At 36.8% G+C, this 9868-nt stretch overlaps 1 long non-coding RNA gene across 2 annotated transcripts; it reads left to right on the top strand.

Moving 5' to 3' along the window:
• Nucleotides 1-791: 791 nt before the first annotated feature.
• On the top strand, nucleotides 792-9479 carry LOC145168741 (uncharacterized). 2 transcript variants are annotated; one of them, XR_013742049.1, is made up of 4 exons: nucleotides 792-1276; nucleotides 2629-2689; nucleotides 8235-8395; nucleotides 9319-9479. It is a non-coding gene; the product is annotated as an uncharacterized LOC145168741 (long non-coding RNA). The 2 variants fall into 2 exon arrangements; XR_013742048.1 differs by lacking the exon at nucleotides 9319-9479 and having other exon boundaries at nucleotides 793-1276; nucleotides 8235-9056.
• Nucleotides 9480-9868: the final 389 nt, after the last annotated feature.

Here is a 9868-nt window from a genome sequence, read left to right as displayed (position 1 = left end):
CAGTTTCTTACTTGTATTTGTCATGTTCATATTCCTTTGTTAGTGGTTGGTTCTACTACTCTTCATAAGGTCATCATCACTCTAACTGCATTTGTAGTTGTGATGGTACAAAAAAATCTTATGTATTGAGCTTTTTCCACTCGTTGATTTGGAGTTTATTGGTATTTTTATACATGTTAATATATAAATAATGTTATTTCTTTATTTTTCTCTATTCTAATCGGTAATGAGAATAGATGAATCAAGATACCATCAGTTTTATTTATGTTTCTATAAGGCAACGATATTAGACTGCAAGATAGTGATAATACCCTTCATAAATGGAGTTGCTCAATTAGGATGGCAAGATCATGCATCTGGATATTTTAATGGAGTAGAAAGAATTGTACAAGCATAGATATCCAACTGCAACATTCATAAGTGAAAATATGTATGTTCATAACTGAATATATATATATATATATATATATATATATATATATATATATATATATATATATATATATATATATATGTGTGTGTGTATTCAAGTTACATATTTTAGCATATCTAGGAAATGAATCTAGAAAATGTATGTATTCATAACTGAACATATATATGTTTATATTTGAATATGTGTATGTTCAATACTTAACTTAACTACCTGTATGAGATTACTAAGGGCCTGTTTGATTTACCTCTTATTGGGTCCAGTAAGACATTATCTAAGACTCAGTCCAGTAAAAGTGTTTGATACCAACCTTTTTATCCACTAACCCGGTCGCCATAGCTCTTACCGAGTCCTCCATAAAAAGATGTTGACTGAATCGCATACACGCTTATTCCCTTGTTTGTCATTCTCTTCTCGTTGGTCTATCTGAACCACCCTCATCGCTCTCCTTCACCACTCTAGACTTCTCTGCTGCTCCTCTTCTAGTCCATCGATTTCCTCCTCCAACGCCACCACTACAGTATATCAAAAGGATCCTTAACCTGATATCCATCGAGTCTCTCTCATCGCTCTCAATCTATTTGTGACTGACGATATTTTCTCTATTCTCCCTTCCCGTTCTATACTTCTTCTCCATTGATCATCACCATTCACGACCATAAACGCTCTTCTCCATTGATTTTACTTCTTCGTCGTTGATCATCAGCACCATCTTACATCGACCCAGCTTCTTCTACTTCTTTGTTCCTCTGTTGTTCAACGGTTCGTTGCTTTTCCATCAACCAACATCTTGATTTCCTAAGAATTCATCATCTGCGATGGCTCATTTGCTCAAAGCTACTAAAGGTCTGGTTCAGTTTTTCTTTCCCTTGTTTTTTAATTTGAAAAAACCTTGAAATTAATTAGGTTCGAAATGGGGGAATTCGTTTACTAGAATGATTTATGATTGTGGGGTAAAGGCTTTAGGGATGATTTGGGATCATTATTTTTGGTGTGAATTGATTATTCTCTGGTTCTGAATTTGATTTTAATGATCATGGTTCATAAACATGATTTTTGTTTACAATGTTTATTTCAAAAGTCATGGACAAGCTTGTCAATGGATCTTGCTGTTTACTTTGTTTATTTACAAATTATATGACATTTGTTGATGTTTCAAAAAAAAAACAAGTGTGGTTGTGAAAGAAAAACAAGATTGTGGTTTATAATCTTTGGCCAATTCATGCTACTGATGATAAAGGTCATAAGTTTGAAGAGTTATCTAGGAAAGGGCAAACATAAAGTAATGGTTAGGTGTTGATCTGGTTTGTTTGTTTACAATCGTCTATAGACTTTCGTAACATTTGTTGTCCATAGACTTTGGTAACATTTTGTTTATAGACTTTAAAATTATTTAGGCTTAATTTCGATTTTGTATGATTATTCATCAATTATATCGAAATATTTTATTAAACAGATTCATTTTATCCGACATAAAACAAAATAAAAGGGTAAAATGGTCATTTTCAGTAGTCAACATAGCTAGTCAGATGTTCAATAAAACAATATAGTTTCAGTCAGAAGCTTCAGACCCAGTCAGGTCCTGATTCAGTCAGATCTAACTCAGTCAGCAACTATCAAACAACCCCTAATTTTTTGGTTTTTGTAATAATGTTCATCTATGAACATAAACATATTGTATAAGTTTCTTAAGTAGTCCGGGTAAGGAAAGCTATTTTCCTTGTACTGAAGTATATTTGTTTAGTGTGAGTATTTTTACATTGTGTTGTTCTTGGGATATTTTTTACCTAAGTCCTTTGTTCGGTGTGTATTGGTATTGACCTGGGGTTCATTCTTGCATATTGGTTAGTATTTCTAGTTATTAAATTAGGAGGTTCCCAGGTCGGTATTTTCTTCTTTGGCCGACCTGGGTAAGTGTAAAATGGCACTAAATTTTTGTTGTTTAGAGTATATATTGCTCTTTGTAATCGAAACATCATGTTCATGGGGTAGTTACAGTCTTCATTAAATGCAGCCAGCTACCAGTTAGTCACATCTATATGGTTGATTAGATCGCTTAATTAATATTTAACCGGGTCTTATCTTTATATGCTGGATAACAATATTTTGTAGCATTCTTATCGTGTATTGATCACTTTTTTTACGTAGTTTTCTTCCACGTCTTTTGACATGTCATTCGTTACCTCTGATTTTGACAGATTCACCTTGGACGAATACGTCCACGAGTACCACCTATCTACTTTGCATGGTGTCTTACTGGTAGTGTGCAATTATTATACCTAGTAGTTTTTTTAATTTGTTAAACCTAACAAAAATTAACTAGCTAAAATGCACTTCAGTTGTGTACCTAGTCGAATTATAGAATCATAACGTAAGTCGAATGTCCAACACCGGGAACGGTAATTTATTTAATAAAATAACTACTATAAGTTAAACTAAGAAAAACAACTAAAATAGGGGGTTTTACTGATTTTGCATGATCAACAACTTAAATCAAACAACTAGCAATTAAACAACTTTTAAAGACTAAGAACGCAAATAGAAAACGATTTTAAATCAATAATAAAGAGTATTTTCGTTCAGTTCCGAATCCCCCTTTTTCTATGGTTGATTTCTAATAGAATAATTATATTGGTTACAAAAGTATTAAGTAACTAGTTATCATGTTCAAATCCTAGTTTTTAACAATTCATGAACTACCATGCAATGATCAAACATAAGTAAGACGCACAGTTGATATAAAGATAAACTGGACTATGAATTATAAATTTACGAGTTACGTATCTATGATCAAGACAAGTCAATCAAGCACAAATTATAGATTAATTAGGCTCTCTAGCACAATCAAAGTAGCTAACTTATATCACCTAACACTAGAATTTGTTCAATCACTAAATCTAGCAATTCAATGTTCATAAACAAATAGATAACACATTTATGCAAATAGAATGACATCTACTACACAAAACTTGTAGAATAAACAATTTAAGCTACAACTTCAACATGCAAGGATTATGATTTATCGAATACTAATTAAACTAACATAAAATAACTATAAATTCGAAATCAACACATAGTTAAGGGTTTATCATTGCCAAACGAAAGTATAGGGTTTTTAGCCCATGACTAAAGAAGAAAAAAAACATAGAAAAGAATTTAACTAGATAAGACATAGTAGAACTAGCAAAACGAATGATATAATGATGTTTTTTCTCTAAAAATCTTCAAGCTTGATCTCCAATTGATTCCAACCTTCCAAGGACTCTTCATAAGGTTTTTGTCGCAACTTACCGCAGCTATCTCTGGCAGAAGTCTAAATTTCGACCTAATGGTTTATATAATTTCAAAATATTGATCGCCACGTTGTGAAAATATGAGCTTCATGACGTGAGAAGCGTAGTAATCTCGTATGCGCCAAGGAATATATGCATATCCATCGAGGATTCTTTTGTTGACACGTGGTCACGTCGTGAGAGACTTCTTTTCATGAATCGAGATGCTTCCAAAAGCCACATCATGAAATATAGTTGTCAACGTCATGGGAACTCCAATATGCCCGATTTTATTCTTCCTTCTTCTCCTAATTTAAGCTCCGATCCTCCAAGCATCCAACTTTCTTTAATTTTAGCACCTTTTCCTTGAGAATGTTCTTTTTGGCTGCAAGATACAATTTAAACATTATAAGTGCCAAATATCTTTTTATTTTACCAAATTATAGCTTAAATGTATTAAAATAATGTATAAATCTGACAATATCAAATGCCTTGTTTTTATTCCTCGATTCATGATGCTCCGGTGGGAAAGGTAGGACTCTACATGAGATAAGATCGGGGCACTGCATAGGGCTCGCTTCTGGGTAAGGTAGGATTCTACATGAGACAAGATCACAGTAGACTACAAAATCTTCTGTCCCTTCTGGGAGGGGCAAGATCGGGGCACTGCATAGGGCTTACTTTAGTGTCTGAAAAGCACTCTCTTGCTTCTCTTCCCAGTTAAAGGTTACACCCTTCTGAGTTAAGGTAGTGAGTGGCTTCGCGATTCTTGAGAAGTTTTGAATGAACCTCCTGTAGTACCCGGCGAGACCTAAGAATTGACGAATTTCAGTTGGTGTGCTTGGAGTCGCCCAGTTTTCGATTGCCTTGATTTTGGAGGGGTCCACAGAATCCCTTCCTTGCTAACCACGTGCCCTAGGAATTCCACCTTTTGAATCCAGAATTCGCATTTCGAGAACTTTGCATACAACTTCTCTGCTCTTAATGTTTCTAAGACTTGTCGTAAATGTTGGCTGTGTTCTTCCTTACTCCGGGAGTAGACTAGAATGTCGTCGATGAAAACTATTATGAATTTGTCTAAGTAAGGCCGAAACACACAGTTCATCAGGTCCATGAACACCGCGAGTGAATTTGTTAATCCGAAGGGCATTACTATGAATTCATAGTGACCGTAGCGAGTTCTGAAAGCAGTCTTAGGAGTATCTTCCTCCTGGACTCGCAGCTGATGGTATCCGGATCTTAGTTCGATCTTCGAGAAATAACTTGCTCCTTGTAGTTGGTCGAAGAGGTCGTCGATTCTAGGTAAAGGGTATCGGTTTTTGATGGTGAGTTTATTTAATTCCCGATAGTCTATGCACAAGCGGAACGATCCATCCTTCTTCTTCACGAACAGGACCGGTGCTCCCCAAGGCGAGAAGCTTGGTCTGATGAATCCTTTGCTTAGCAGTTCGTTCAGTTGACTGGATAGTTCCTGCATTTTTGGCCGGTGCTAAACGGTCTGGGGATTTGGCTACGGGGGTAGCTCTGGGGATCAAGTCGATTCGGAACTCGACTTGGCGTGCGGGAGGTACTCCTGGGAGGTCTTTAGGAAATACGTCGGGAAAGTTGCAGACTTCGGGAACATCTTTGATGTCTTTTACCTCTTGTTTCTTATCCACCACGTGAGCTAAGAAGGCGTCGTATTCTTTGCAAAGATACTTTTGGGCTTTAATGCAAGAGATGATCTGAAGGTTCGGGCCTGGTTTGTCGCGATAAATGATGAGGGTTTCGCTGTTTGGAAGATTAAGGTGAATGGATTTTTCGTAACACAGGATATCGGCATGGTGAGGACTTAACAAATCCATGCCAATAATGATGTTGAAACTTTTTATTGTGATCAGCATCAGGTCGATTTGGAAAGAGTAGTTGTTTAGAGTGAGGGTACATCATATGTATATAACGTTAGTGTTCTCTGCCTTACCGTTTTCCATTTCTATGGTAAATGTGTCTTTTAGTGATTGGGGATTTTGTTTAAGTAAGTGTTTAAACTTGTGGCTCATGAAACTTCTCTCTGCACCACTATCGAAAAGTATGCATACATATGAGTTATTGAGGAGGAACGTACCGGTAATCACAGTAGGATCATTTACGGCCTTCTCATGCCCTATTGTTAACACTCTTCCCACCCCTCCGACATTCCTCGTTTTTGGGTAGTCTCTCTTGAAATGCCCTGTTTCACCACATCCGTAGCAAGCCTGGCTTAATACGACATTAGTGGTTATGGTGTTTTGTTATGCCGGTGTCTTATAGAAGCGGGCAGTGTGCCCCTTCTTGTTGCAATTAACGCAGTGCATCTATCGGCATGCTCCATAATGGTGAAAGTTGCACTTATTGCATTTTGGAGAGTACCGGAATATGGTTTGGCGGGTGCTGGAGTGGCAGTGGTAGTAGCAGCATGAATTGCAACCGTTTGTTACTTCTTTGCGGGACCTTGTGACGACTGGCCTTTCCTTTTATTCCAAAACTTCTTTTTTTTGCCACTTTCTTTGGGTTGTTCAGGAATGACTGTCATAAAGCCCTGGCAGACTCCATGATCCACAAGTGTTTGTGCCAGGCGTTTGGCACTGTATAATGTAGATGGATTGGCAGCAATCACGTTTCCTTGAATCTGGGGGGAGAGTCCCCAGATGTATTGTTCCACTTTCTTACTTTCCTGGGTGACCATCCCGGGACATAATATAGCCAGGTCACTAAATCTTGCAGTGTAGGCTGCAATGTCTGATTCCTTCATAGTAAGGTTCTCGAGATCTTGCTCTAACTTTTGTACCTCGCCCCTCGGGCAGTATTCTGCTAACATCAAAACTTTCAAATCTTCCCGGCTCAAAGCATTAGCTACTGGGAGGGTCAACGATTTAACATAACCGTTCCACCAGGATAGAGCTCTGTCAGCGAAAGTGCAAGCTGCAAATTTGACTTTGCTTCCCTCTGGGCATGCAAAAATTTCAAACACCAACTCCGTTTTTTCGAACCACATTGTTAACGCAATGACACCTCCGGTTCCATCGAAGGACTTTGGTTTAGAATTAGTGAAGTCTTTGTAGGAGCACTCCCTTGGGTGCCCCTGGCTATTGCCTTGGTTAGTATTACTCGTACCACCTCCTGTCCCACTTGCACTATTCGTGCTGATTTGCGCCATGGCGGCTGTTACCGCAGCTTGGACGATGGCAGTGTCCATCTGTGGCGGTGGTGGCAGTGGTGGAGTTATTCGGGTGTTGTTTTTGTTTCGGTTTGACTTCTTTGGTGGCATTTTTCTGCCACAAGGCTTAAAGATGTTATTGAATTAGAACATCTTAATTACAGGCCTTTTTATGTCAGCTGTACGAAATAACAATATGAAAGACACATAAAGAGCCTAATTGTATAGCTTCATAGTATCATAAAATACTCCTATAGTATCTTAAACTTTATGTTTGGTTCTAGAGTTTCCTTGTATGGAGTGTTGGTAAGTTTTTGACTTGTTGTTCACCACAATCATTCCCAAACACATGTTGGTCGTATCTTGAATAAATATAGTTGATCATGCTATATTTATCCCAGATATGATTTCATAACTATTTAGGCTTAACCGCAGTGTCCAACTTATCTAAATACTTTTATATTGTTCTTACCATGATACTATTTCTGGTATTTATGCATGTATGTATACTTTTATAAAATATTATTATATTTAAAAAGTATACTTCTTGGTCAGAGTATTTTAGCCCCATTGTGTTTATAGTTGTATATCTTATGTGGTTTGATATACTTATTTCACTATAAACAATGTTCTGATGCCAATCTGTCACACCCCCGAACCGAGTAAACGGAGGAAACGTCCGAGGGCGGATGACGTCATGTACAGTATCATAGCAACTGAATAATAGAGATCAAAGCATTACAAACATTGTATTGGTAATTTAATATTTACATTGTATTTGAATCATTGTTTGACTCCAAAATCATACAACACAAAATAAGACCCAATAATACTAGGCTTCGTCTTCACCAAAACCTGTATGGGTACCTGTCTACTGATTTCCTGAGAATACAAGTGGTTTTGAAAAGAGTGTCAACAATTAAGTTGGTGAGTTCATAAGTATTTTGTATGAGAAATATATGTCCTTGTTCCTTGAAAATAGTAGTGTGTTCTTCCAGAAAATCCAATATTTTCTTTTTTATGTAATGTAGTCTTAATGTTCCAAGACCGTAGTGTATAAGTATTTTTTTTCCATACTGAAAATAATAATGTGTGATTTTATACTTATATAAAACCATTAGAATGCGTGTTCCCAGGAAATAATATTTTGTAATTGTATCTTTGTAAAATCCTGTAACTGTATGTTTCCAGGAATCTAAATTGTATTGTACTCGAAAAATAATGTTATGTAGTCTTATCGTTAAATAAAACTAGTGAAGATAAGCTTGTATTTGTAAACCAAACGTATTGTTAATACCTAGTTGTGAGTTATTATAACCATACTGAATGATTGATGACCTGTTACGATGTTCTTCAGGTGTTGGAATGGTACGACATTTGTCACCCCAGACCTGCCGGTCTAACTGTAGCTAACAGTTTAGGTGCGGGATTGTCAGTCTCATATAGATCTATATACAAGTGTCACGTTCTACCTCCAGGAGACTCTGGTTATAATACATGACTTTTGTTGGTACTTAGGTAAGTACTTGAAGAAAATGTCTTACAAAGCTATATCAACGGTTTACGTATAGTGTAGTGAAATTCCTTTTTCTTGTAATGTTTGTATGTGAATGTTTACATAGTATGATAAATAATTATTCTTTTAAATAATTAGTTTCTATGCCCCCAACTGGGTAAAATAGTGTGTGTGTTCCATAGATATGAAGATTTACTTATGAGTTTTGAGAGAAAAGGTGAGGAGATTTTCGAGTGAAATGTGAGAAATGAGGTTGTGTTTTCGGTTGGCATATAAATAAGGGGTAAAATGTGATATGACACTTACCTTGAAATGTGTAATTTATCATTTAGATTAGTGTGCCACCGATTAATAAGGGTTTTCTTGGCCTATCTTTTCAACCGAGAACAAGGATTTCGGTCTTAAGTTTCAACCGAGAAGTAGGGTGATCTCGGTCTAGTGGATCCTCGGTGGAAGGGATTTTGGTCACAAGGTTCTCGGTCCCATGGGTTCTTGGCCGAGGAGTGTGTTCGGTGGAGAGGGATTTCGGCCAAAATGGTTTTTGATTCCAAAAACCGAAAACTCCTTTAGTGGGGTATAAATTCATTGTTTATTGAATTAAATTCTATTTTTTTTAATATTTTGATATATGTTTGACATAGTTGACTTGCTTGACTTTGGTTTGACTTGTTTGACTTTTATTGATCTGAAACAACTGGTTGTTACAAAGGGGTAGGCCAGCACCCAGATATGCTAGACAGTTACCGGTTGAAAGAGACCAAAGGGGTAGGCCAACACCCTGATATGCTAGGCAGTTACCGGTTGAAAGAGACCGAAGGGGTAGGCCAACACCCAGATATGCTAGGCAGTATGTTATTGTATGGTATGTGGTATGATGGGGGAACTCACTAAGCTTTGTGCTTACGGTTTTCAGTTTTGGTTTCAGGTACTTCTTCTTCGAAAGGAAAGGAGCCAGCATGATTGCAACACATCACACCATGAGTTCTGCACATGAGATCTTTGCGAGCTATACTTTGATGTTGTTTTATCATGACATGTTTTGACTATTGATACATTGGTTATGATATGAGTTGATACTATGGATGTTTTCAGACAAATGGTTTTATATGTATTAAATTAAAATTGAAATTTTTGGTCTTAAATTTTGGGATGTTACAAGTTGGTATCAGAGCCTTGGTTTGAAGGATTCGGACATACTTTCGGGGGTGTCTGGACTCAACTCGAGGGTTTGAGAAATTTTTACAATGAAAACAATTTTTCAAAAAAATTAAAATTAAGGGTTTTTAGAAAGGACAAGGAGTGTGATGCGTGCAATCGGTCGAGCTCAAGTAAGTTTCCCCAAGATACCATACATGTTTGCTATGATATATGATATGATTATAAGAATTGCATACTAGAATAATGTTCAGGATCTAGGAAGGATGCCTTATATGCCTATTGTATGTGTATGAGAACTGCATGCTAGATTAGGGCTA

This window comes from Lactuca virosa, chromosome 4 (assembly GCF_052849685.1).
Source record: "Lactuca virosa cultivar CGN04683 chromosome 4, Lactuca_virosa_CGN04683_v6, whole genome shotgun sequence".
Taxonomy (NCBI): Eukaryota; Viridiplantae; Streptophyta; class Magnoliopsida; order Asterales; family Asteraceae; genus Lactuca; species Lactuca virosa.
This window is presented reverse-complemented; position numbering and strand designations above follow the sequence as displayed.